This window comes from Grammomys surdaster, unplaced genomic scaffold (genome assembly GCF_004785775.1).
Source record: "Grammomys surdaster isolate TR1022 unplaced genomic scaffold, NIH_TR_1.0 172, whole genome shotgun sequence".
Taxonomy (NCBI): Eukaryota; Metazoa; Chordata; class Mammalia; order Rodentia; family Muridae; genus Grammomys; species Grammomys surdaster.
Window position 1 is genome coordinate 1,634,481 of NW_021604620.1, and position 9,485 is coordinate 1,643,965.

Sequence of the window (9,485 nt, forward strand, 5' to 3'; positions counted from 1 at the left end):
CCCTGGGAATCAAACCCAGGTCCTTTGGAAGAGTAGCTCTCAACTACAGAAGCTTCCCTCTAGTTCTGTGAGATGAAGCCTTACAAGAGTGCTAGAACCAGCCTGGGCTGTCACTCACTGTGCTGTAAAACCCTCGAGGAAATGACAGGGCAGTGACATATCTGGGCCTCCTTTCACAAGAGGGAGGATATGAAGTTGACTTACCAACTACATCTTTTTAATACAGCAAAAGTTTATTTCAAAGTTATTTTCTCCTTCTTCCCTTCTTTCCTTCCTTCTTTCCTTCTTTCCTTCTTTCCTTCCTTCCTTCCTTCCTTGCTTCCTTCCTTCCTTCCTTCTCTCCTTCCTTTTCTTTACATGTGTGTGGGTACACAGGCCTTGGTACAAATGTGGAGGTTAGAAAACAACTTTTGGGAATCCTGGAGAGTGAACTTAGGCCATCGACTTGGTGGCGAGTGCTTCCATGTTCTGAGCCATGTCACCATCTCCCGGTTTGATTCTTTACTCAGTGCTTTAGTCAAACACCAATAAACTTGTCTAAAAGCTACAGTGATACTGTAACCAAACATTTTTTATTATTTTGATTATTGTGTTATCTGCTGTGCATTCGTTCATGTGTGTATGTGTGCACGTGCGTGTGTGCATGTGTCAGGAGGGGCCATTAGATCCACTAGAGATACAATTACGGGCACTTGTGAACCTTTTGATATGGGTGCTGAGACTCAAATTCCAATTCTATGATAAAGCAGTATGTGTTCCGTCTTGGTCAGTGCTCTACTGCTGTGAAGAGACACTATGACCACAGCAACTCTCATGAAGGAAATAACTCCACTGGGGCTGGCTAACATTCAGAGGTTTAGTCCATTATGATCCTGGTAGGAAACATGACGGCACAAAGGCAGACATGATGCCAGAGGAGAAGCAGTTGAGAGTTCTACATCTGGATAAAACTTCTTCCTAAATGCCTAAGAGAACGAGTTGAATATGCACAAAACGTGAAATTATTTTTCGGTCTTAAAACTCAGCTGCTGCTATAGCAGCTTTCCTAATTACTCCTAATTACAGGGGAAAAAATGTCTATTTACAATCTTGAACTGTGCTCTTTCTCAGTTTTGAAATTTTTAATTACTAATTTTTATATTATGGGTGTTTTGCCTGTATGAATGTCTATACATCATGTATGTAGTACCCAAAGATGGTGTCAGGATTCTGAGAGCCGCAGTCACAGATTGTTGTGGACCACATGTGCACTGGGAACTGAAGCCAGGTCCTCCGCAAAAGCTGCAAGTATTCTTAATTGCTGAGCCATCTCTGTAGAGTTCCAGATTTTAAAACACACACACACACACACACACACACACACACACACACACTCATTTATTTATTTATTTTGTGTGGAGAGGTGTGACACTTTGTATATGCTCGGTCCAGGGAGTGGCACCATTAGAGGGTGTGGCCATGCTGAAGTGGATGTGGCCTTGTTGGAGTAGGTGTGTCACTGTGGTTGTGGGCTTTAAGACCCTCATCCTAGCTGCCCAGAAGCCAGTATTCTGCTAGCAGCCTTCAGATGAAGTAGAACTCTCAGCTCCTCCTGCACCATGCCTGCCTAGATGCTGCCATGTTCCCACCTTGATGATACTGGATTGAACCTCTGAATCTGTAAGCCAGCCCCAGTTAAATGTTGTCCTTTATAAGAGTTGTCTTGGTCATGGCATCTGTTCACAGCAGTAAAACCCTACTAATACTAATATTACATGCCTCAACATATGTGTGGAAGACACAGAGCAACTTCCAGGAGTTGGTCCACCATGTGGGTCTTTAGAATCCAATTCTGGTCACTTGGCTTGACTGAGAGCTGAGCCTTTCACTGGCCCTGACTTCCTAGGTACTATACCAGCCCCGTTTCCTTAAGTAATTGGTTTAAAAGGTACATGTACTTTCTACACAGGCTCCAAGAAGGATGAGGTCTGCCTTGTCACACAAAAGCTACACTTTTCCTGCCAGGTATGAGGATAATACTAAGTAGGCTGTTTCCTCATTCACAATTGGTACTCAATGAAAAACACAAGTGACATATCAGGCGTGGTGGCAGCCACCTGAACCCCAACAAGAACAAGGCTGGGGCAGGAATATTACAAGTTTGAGGCCAACCTGGGCTATACAATGAGATTCTATTTTTTTTTTAAAAAATAGTGATATCTTTGAGAAGCCCAGGGTCATTGTTAGTATGCTGTTAACTTGGGACTTCCACTCAGATCCAAAGGACCCTATATTTCATTTTCTGGAAACCGACAAGTTAGCTAAATTATTCTGAAGTGTGCAAGTCCCTGTCAAAAATGAATATGCTTTGGTTATTGTTAGCGTTAACCTTTATATTTACAGGGTCAAAAGACATAATGACTTTAGGTTTATCTTCATTATTGGTCAATGAGGATAATTTTAATGCTGTGAGCAAGCTAAACCATAATCACATTTATATCTTTCCACAATGTCAAGAGTTTATCGAATAACAAAAAAAAATCCATAAGCTATGTCCATTTCATAAGCTTCAAGGCACCAAGTAGTCTTGATTTCATTTGCGAACATGACCACCAAACAATGATTTTCTTTTATTCCATTACAATCCTTTTTATTTTGATTTAATGTGTGTTGGTGTTTGCCTGCATGTATGTCTGTGTGAGGGTGTGGGATCCCCTGGAAGTGGAGTTACAGGCAGTTCTGAGATGCCATGCTGGTTCTGGGATTTGAACCCTGGTCCTCCTGAAGAGTAGCCAGAGCTCTTAACCACTGAGCCATCCCTCTAGACCTCCATGCCAATCTTAGTTACTAATATTACTAACTCTCATATTATACATTTCATGCCACACAAAATTATACAGAGGCTAGAACTACTAAGAGAAAGCTATGATCACCATGAGTTACAGAGAGGCCCTATTCCAGGCTAAGGCAGAGAGCTGACATGCATGTAGCATCACTACAGACGGCTGGGCATCAAGGAATCGTCAGTGAGCTACTCGGTACTAGGCTGTATAGGTGCACAGTGATTGTAGAAAACTGTATAGTTCTACTGGGCAAGTCAGGCATGGGGGTGTGCTCGGCTGAAGCCCCTGAAACAGAATCGGGAGTCCATACAGTGACAAGCATACAGAATGACAGGCCAGATGCCAGAGCAAGGTCCTCTTGCTTTTGAGATAGTTTTACCGCATAGCCTGCTGACTTCAAACTTGAAACTCTCCTTCAGACTCCCAAGTTCTGGGGTTATAGGTGTCACCACGCCCAGCACTGCCTCTTTTCATGACTCATCATTCTTTGGCCTAGTGTGTTTTCTAAGCTTATGGGCCTGATTTCTCTGATACAGCTTTGATTAAGCCCCAGTGTTCTGATTTAATTTGATGACTTCAGAAGACGGTGCTTTTTCATTTGTGTAAATACGTCCATGCCTTGTGGCTTGTGGGGCACAGCTGGATGTTCTTTGTGATATGCTGTGTGTCCAACATCTGGTGGTTATCTACTTACCCAGGTAAGCACCCTCCCTTAGCAAGAGCTCTTAGAAAAAAAAAACAAAGTGTTGATGTATAAAACAGTCACTCTTGGGCAAGGTTCAGCCGCAAAGCTCCTGTTCTACATCAAAGGCAGAAACTCAGAGCAGGGCACTGTCAATCTCCTACAGAGCATGTGTTCTCTAGTCAGGTCTTTCTACGTTTACCACCACAGACTCCTACTCAGCAAAGCTGTGTTCAGCACACCCATATGAAGAACATGCCTTTAAAGACACATCGCTGCCACATCTCCAAGGAAGCCACCGAAGGCTTTATTTCGTTTTTGTTTTTTGAGACAGGGTTTCTCTGTGTAGCCCTGGCTGTCCTGGAACACGCTCTGTAGACTAGGATGGACTTGAACTCTGAGATCTGCCTGCCTCTATCTCCGGAGTGCTAGGATGAAAGGTGTGCACCACCACAAAAGTTTTATTTTAAAAATTTATTTTATGTGTACCTTGCTGGCATGTATATATGCATGTGTATCATATATACATGCCTGTTGCCTGAAGCAATCTAAAGAGAGTATTGGTTCCACTGAGTTATGGATGGTTAGGAGCCACCCGATGGGTGTCAGGAACTGAACCTGGATCCTCTGCAAGAAGAGTAACAAGTACTCTAAACCACTGGGACAACTCTCCAGCCACAAGGTATGGAGTTTTTATCATGTATAGCATGAAATGTTTCCTACATATGACTTAACTCAAATAATTTTAACCTGAGTTAGATCCCTGGGACCTGTGAGCAAAGCCCCCAACAGGCCCCTTCAAGTTGTCCTCTGACCTCCACATATTTGCCATGTGTCTGCCCCTCCTCACAATAAATAAAATGGTAATACAAAATTTTAATATTCAGTCATGACATCTATTTGTAGTTATTGGAGGGTGGCTCATAAGATAACACCAACCTTCAGGATATTCAAGAAACGTATTGAAGGTCCCCCAACAAGATGGTTCACTGGGTAAGGGCCACCAAATCCCACAATCAGAGTTCTATCCCCAGGATCCAGACAGTAGGAGGCTAAGGTTGTCCTCTGACCTCAGCAAATGCTCAAACAAGTGAATGTAATTAGCATTCGTTTAAAAAGAAAATTTGAGGTATAGGGAAGTTAGAAAGTTAGAAGATTCACCAAGGTTCCTCTTGCCAGTTTACATAATCGGTTAAAAAAAAAAAAAACAAAACGGAGGGGGCAGAAGCTCTCTGTAGAGCTGCCTCAGGCTGGGCAAGGGGTGAGCCTGCTAGACAAGATGGAGTCCTTTCTTTTGTCCGTGGTTGGTGCTCTATTCGGGACGAGGAGACGACTGTTCCTCTCACTGAAGTCAGTCAACGTTGAGTACCTATCAGTAGCCTACGTCTCTCAGCAGGCCGTCATGTTCTGCTACGCTGAGAGATTTAACTTGGACAGAGAACGTCCCAGAGTCTGGCTGCGGGTGTTTGCCGCCTCTGGAGCCCACGCGAAGCCCCGCCCCGGAAGCTGGCTGACCCTCAGACTCCTCCCCAGGCCCGGGCGAGGTCACACTAGGTCCGACCACCACTAGTTCCAGGGAAGGACCCGAAGGAGCCCCGACACCGCATGCTCCCGCTCCGGCGGACCGCTCGGCTCACCTAAGCCGGGCTTGCCTGCGCGTGCGCGGGGTAAGGGGCGCTCGGCGAACAGGTCGCGAGAACCTCGAGGCAACCGGAGGCAGGAGCCAAGCGGCTGCCAGGCGGCACGGCGCCAGCACTGCCGCCCAGGCCTCACGTCGGCCACGAACTACGCGCGCCGCCACGGACCGGGAAGGCCCTGCGCCCCAGCCAATGAGCGCCGCGCTGCGGGTGACCACGCCCACCGCCCCCTCGCACGTAAATGGAGTCAGGGCCGGGGCGCTCCGGCTGCTGGCTTCTGATTGGCTGGGGCAAGCAGTGGCCGCAGCGGGTGAAGCCGGTGTTCTCGCACACCCGGGTGACGGCCAGAAGCCGGCAGGACTGAAAGGGACCCCGCATCTCGGTGAGTGAAGCGGGAGGTGAGGCCCGCGGGGCGGGGGGCCCTCGGGTGGGCGGAAGACTCGGGGTCCCCGTCGGCCAGTGCATGTGGAGCCGGAGGAACGAGGCCGGAGCTTCTGGAGCGGATCGTGGCCGAAGGAACGAAAGTCACGGAGAAGGCAACGACCGGGGACCGACCGGGCTAGTGCCAGCTTCGGGGATCCCGGGAGCAGTGGGAGGAGAAGGAGAGGGAGCGCGATCGCTGTGACCTCGGAGTCCGGACAAGGTCACGAGAAGGTGGGAGGTGAGGGCAGGGCGCAGCGCTCGGGCACCTCGGCCTGGCCTTCCCTGGGCTCCACCCGAGGTTTGCGAAGACCTTAGGTGACCCTGTGTCACCGGATGGAGGAGGAAGGCTGTGGCGGAATGCGAATGCCCCTGACAAGGGAACGGGGCGCAGAGATCACAAAAGCACCTCTACAGTTCAGATGTGCCAGCAGCCCGAGTGACTCGGCGCTGTTAGCTGCTTTCCTCGTTTATTCCTGGGGTGGAAAACAGTCCTCTCTTCGAGAGGGTGATCCCTACCTAGGGAATCTGCTTCCGGGGCTACAGAGGCTCTCTGCAGCTTGACAGTTCGGATGCAAATTTTTGACAGGTTCAAATGGTTCCCAGTGCTCCTGGAGTGTGCTAGAGGGTCTACACTTCTCTGCACCAGTATCACTTGAAAGGGCTTCTTAAGATACAAAACCTTGTGTTCTGTCCCTGGCCATTTGAATCATAATCTCAAGGCAGCCATTTTGCACAAGCTGACGGTTAACTTGGGCAAAAAATCAGAATTTGAAACCATTGTTTTAAATAATAGTTCTTGGGAGCAAAGGGACGTGCTGAGAAGGAGCGTCAGCTGTTACATCATCTGATGCCCAGCCATTGTCTTATTTACCTCTTCTAGGCTGCCATGCATTTGGAAAAGTGTGTCTGTAGTCATACCTGGCCTTACAGAATAATAATGAGCTCAGCAAACTGTTGCTGACTTAAAAACCAAACTACGTTCTACTTTCTGACAGATGTAGGTCAGTCATTGAGTGAAGGAGATAATAAAATCTAGTGGGAGAAAAAAACTTTTAAAATCGGAATCGAAATTGTTAAATGATTTACCTGAAGAAAGAGTAGCCCGTTTAACTATAGGTGTGATGTACACAGCTTTTACAGTTCAAAGACAGTTTTCATTTTTATATTTTCAGTTCAGATTTGCACCTGTAACATAAAGGTGTTCATTTAACAATGAATAAATTGTCAAAAGAGCTGTGGATTGTATATGGGGAGAGCCAAGTTCTAATCCTACCCTTCCAGAAATATATTCCTAGTGTGGAACAATCCACATGACCCTTCAACCCCATTTACCCACCTGTAAAATAAGGGTATTTATCATCATCTGCTTAATTTCTTACTCAAGTTATGATTTGAGCTTGTTGAGTTTTAAAAGCATATCCTTTCCTATATTTCATGAATACTACTACCACTACCACCTCTTCCTCTTCCTCCTCCTCCTCCTCTTCCTTCTCCTTTTTCTACTCTTCCTCCTCCACCATCAGGGTCTTGCTGTGTAGCCCAGGCTAAACTTTAGATCTCTTGCCTCCCTTATTCTGATCTGGCATCACACACACGTGCCCCCATGCCACACTCTTCAGTCTCCTCATCTTTTGTAGCCCTTTCTGGTAGCCAAATGCATGTATAATTGGTACAAATTGGTGCCGGTGCACCGGAGTAGAAATGTCTCTGTCCACTGGGTCGTGTAATTACAGTTCTAGCCGTGTGGCTTGCTTCGAGCTCCAGACTCATCCTTAGCGTCCTGACAGACATCTGCCCGATCATGCCCGGTGGATATCTTTTGTAAATTTGATTTCATTATTTTTGTTGTTGTCTTAAAACAGGGTGTTGCTATGTAGCCTTGGCTAGCTTTGCCCTCACGATCCCTCTCCCTCTTGAGGGCTGAAGTTCTGCATCACCACTCTGGCTATCATTAGTCCCTTAAAAGAAATAATGGCTACATGGTATGCCCCAATTCTTAACCGCATTACGAAATTAACAGCATTCTGAAAGTGAGGTCAGATGCCCTACCCATTCTAGCTTGATCATCTGTATCACGGGTGATGAGGGGAAGGGATGGTTGTCTTCTGCTCATTTATATACACTGAAGCGATCTCCCCCCCCACCATGAAAAGAGAAGAAAGAAAGCCTTTTGCTCCATGAACTCACTGGTCAATATACTTATCCACATAGGAAGTGGGGAAGAGATGCCAACTGTGATTTGTTTTCCTTATTTATGGTGTGTTTGTTTGTTGACAGAGCTGGGGATCTAACCCATGACCTCACACATGCTAGGCAAGTGCTCTGGCACGGGGCTGTATCCCCGGCACAATAGAGTTGCCTCTCTCATGATGAGTTCAGGAGGCATAAACACAAAGAGAGGCTTGTTTTGTTTTATATTTTTGAGATAGGGTCCCTGTATTATGTAGCTCTGGCTGTCCTGGAACTCAGAGAGCCACCTGCCTCTTAAGTGCTGGGATTAAAGACATGTATTACCCTACCCAGCCACAAAGGAGTGTTTTTAATGTAGGATGTAGTCTGATAGCCTTGTCATTTGTTGCCTCAAGGAATAGAGATCTACTCAGGATATTTTTACTTTTTCACAGATGCTGTATAAGAACAATAAAAGGAGATGGACACTTAGGTGTATACAGCTTGATGTTTCACACTGCCTGGTTAAACTCTTTAAAAATACTGTGTATGCAAGCAGAGCAGGTATAGCACCCCAGCTTCAAGAAATCAAACCGGTGTTTGTAAGTGTTCTGTAGGAGGGCGTAACCAAAGTACTTATAAACAAACCTAAAGGACTTTGCAGAGGAGGCCAATTGTGGTACAGACCTGCAAAACCAAGATTTAAGTGAAAAACTGAAGTAGAAGAGGTAAAGGGAACTGTCATGACAGAGCACTCAGCTCTGCAAATGCTTTGAGCTGGCTTGGAACTCAGGAGCCTCCTCCTTCAGACTCTGAGTGCTGGGATTACAGCTGTGTGCACCACGCCTACGCAGTATTTGTTTTACTTTGCAGATGTAATGAGCATCCTGAACCTTGAGCTTACTGAGCCTCATATATACAAAAGCTTAGCAAGACATATTGTGTTAGGAAGTAATGGTGTACTAAAAAAAGGAAAGGAAAAAAGTCTTAGTTCTAGTCTGAATATTCTAGCTAGCTAGTTTTCTTCTCTGTTGATGATAGTGTTGACTCTTCAGGGAGTGTAGGACTTAGAGAGATGAACCCACTTTTCAAACTAAACATCTCCCCTTAGAGTTGGGTTTTTCTTGTTTGTTTTGGGTTTTTTTTTTGTTTTGTTTTTTGGGTTTTTTTTTTTTTTGAGGACTTTGCTGCCACTCAACCCCCTGGAATAGCAATCTGTTGGGTTTTTCTTGCTAAAGGGAATTTGTTGCACATGAAGAGTCCAGGATTGTATGCTAATTATATGCTAATAGATGGATAGCAGTTGTCACCAGCCGTACACTGTATGCTGTGTTTGCCTCCTTTATTTACCTGTGGGTCAGGATTACAGGCAGTTGAAAGTTGTTCATTAAAGAGACACACAGTAGAGATGAAGTGGGTTTGTCACCAGTGCGCCTCAGATGAGCTACTTGCGTGTGAGCGTGGATTGTAGGAAAGCCTTTGCTCTCTGTGATGGTGGAGTGGACTCTTTGTCCTGCTCCTTTATTCATCTCACTACTGAGCTCATATTGGCCTTCTCTGAGCGCCACTTAAAAGGAAGCTGTAAAGAGGAAGCCTAGGGAACATTAGGAAGGCGAGTCAGAAGAGATGCCTCATGGATGTCAAATAAGAAAGCCCTGAAGGAGTTGTTTTGTTTGTAGTGATGTTAACAATGCTAACTTCAGATGGAAGGAAGGAAGGAAGGAAGGAAGGAAGGAAGGAAGGAAGGAAGGA

The 9,485-nt window shown here is 45.9% G+C and overlaps 1 protein-coding gene across 3 annotated transcripts in view; it reads left to right on the plus strand.

Annotated features, from left to right (window-relative positions):
* The first annotated feature begins 5,391 nt into the window (after window positions 1-5,391).
* The window catches only part of Higd1a (HIG1 hypoxia inducible domain family member 1A), a 9,477-nt gene continuing 5,383 nt past the window's right edge, over window positions 5,392-9,485 (plus strand). The window contains exon 1 of one of the 3 annotated variants that reach the window (XM_028767427.1): window positions 5,392-5,523. The gene's annotated coding sequence lies outside the window, so the exon portion shown is untranslated. Of the gene's footprint in view, window positions 5,540-9,485 lie in introns of all 3 variants that reach the window. The other 2 variants (XM_028767428.1, XM_028767429.1) reach the window with 2 other exon arrangements.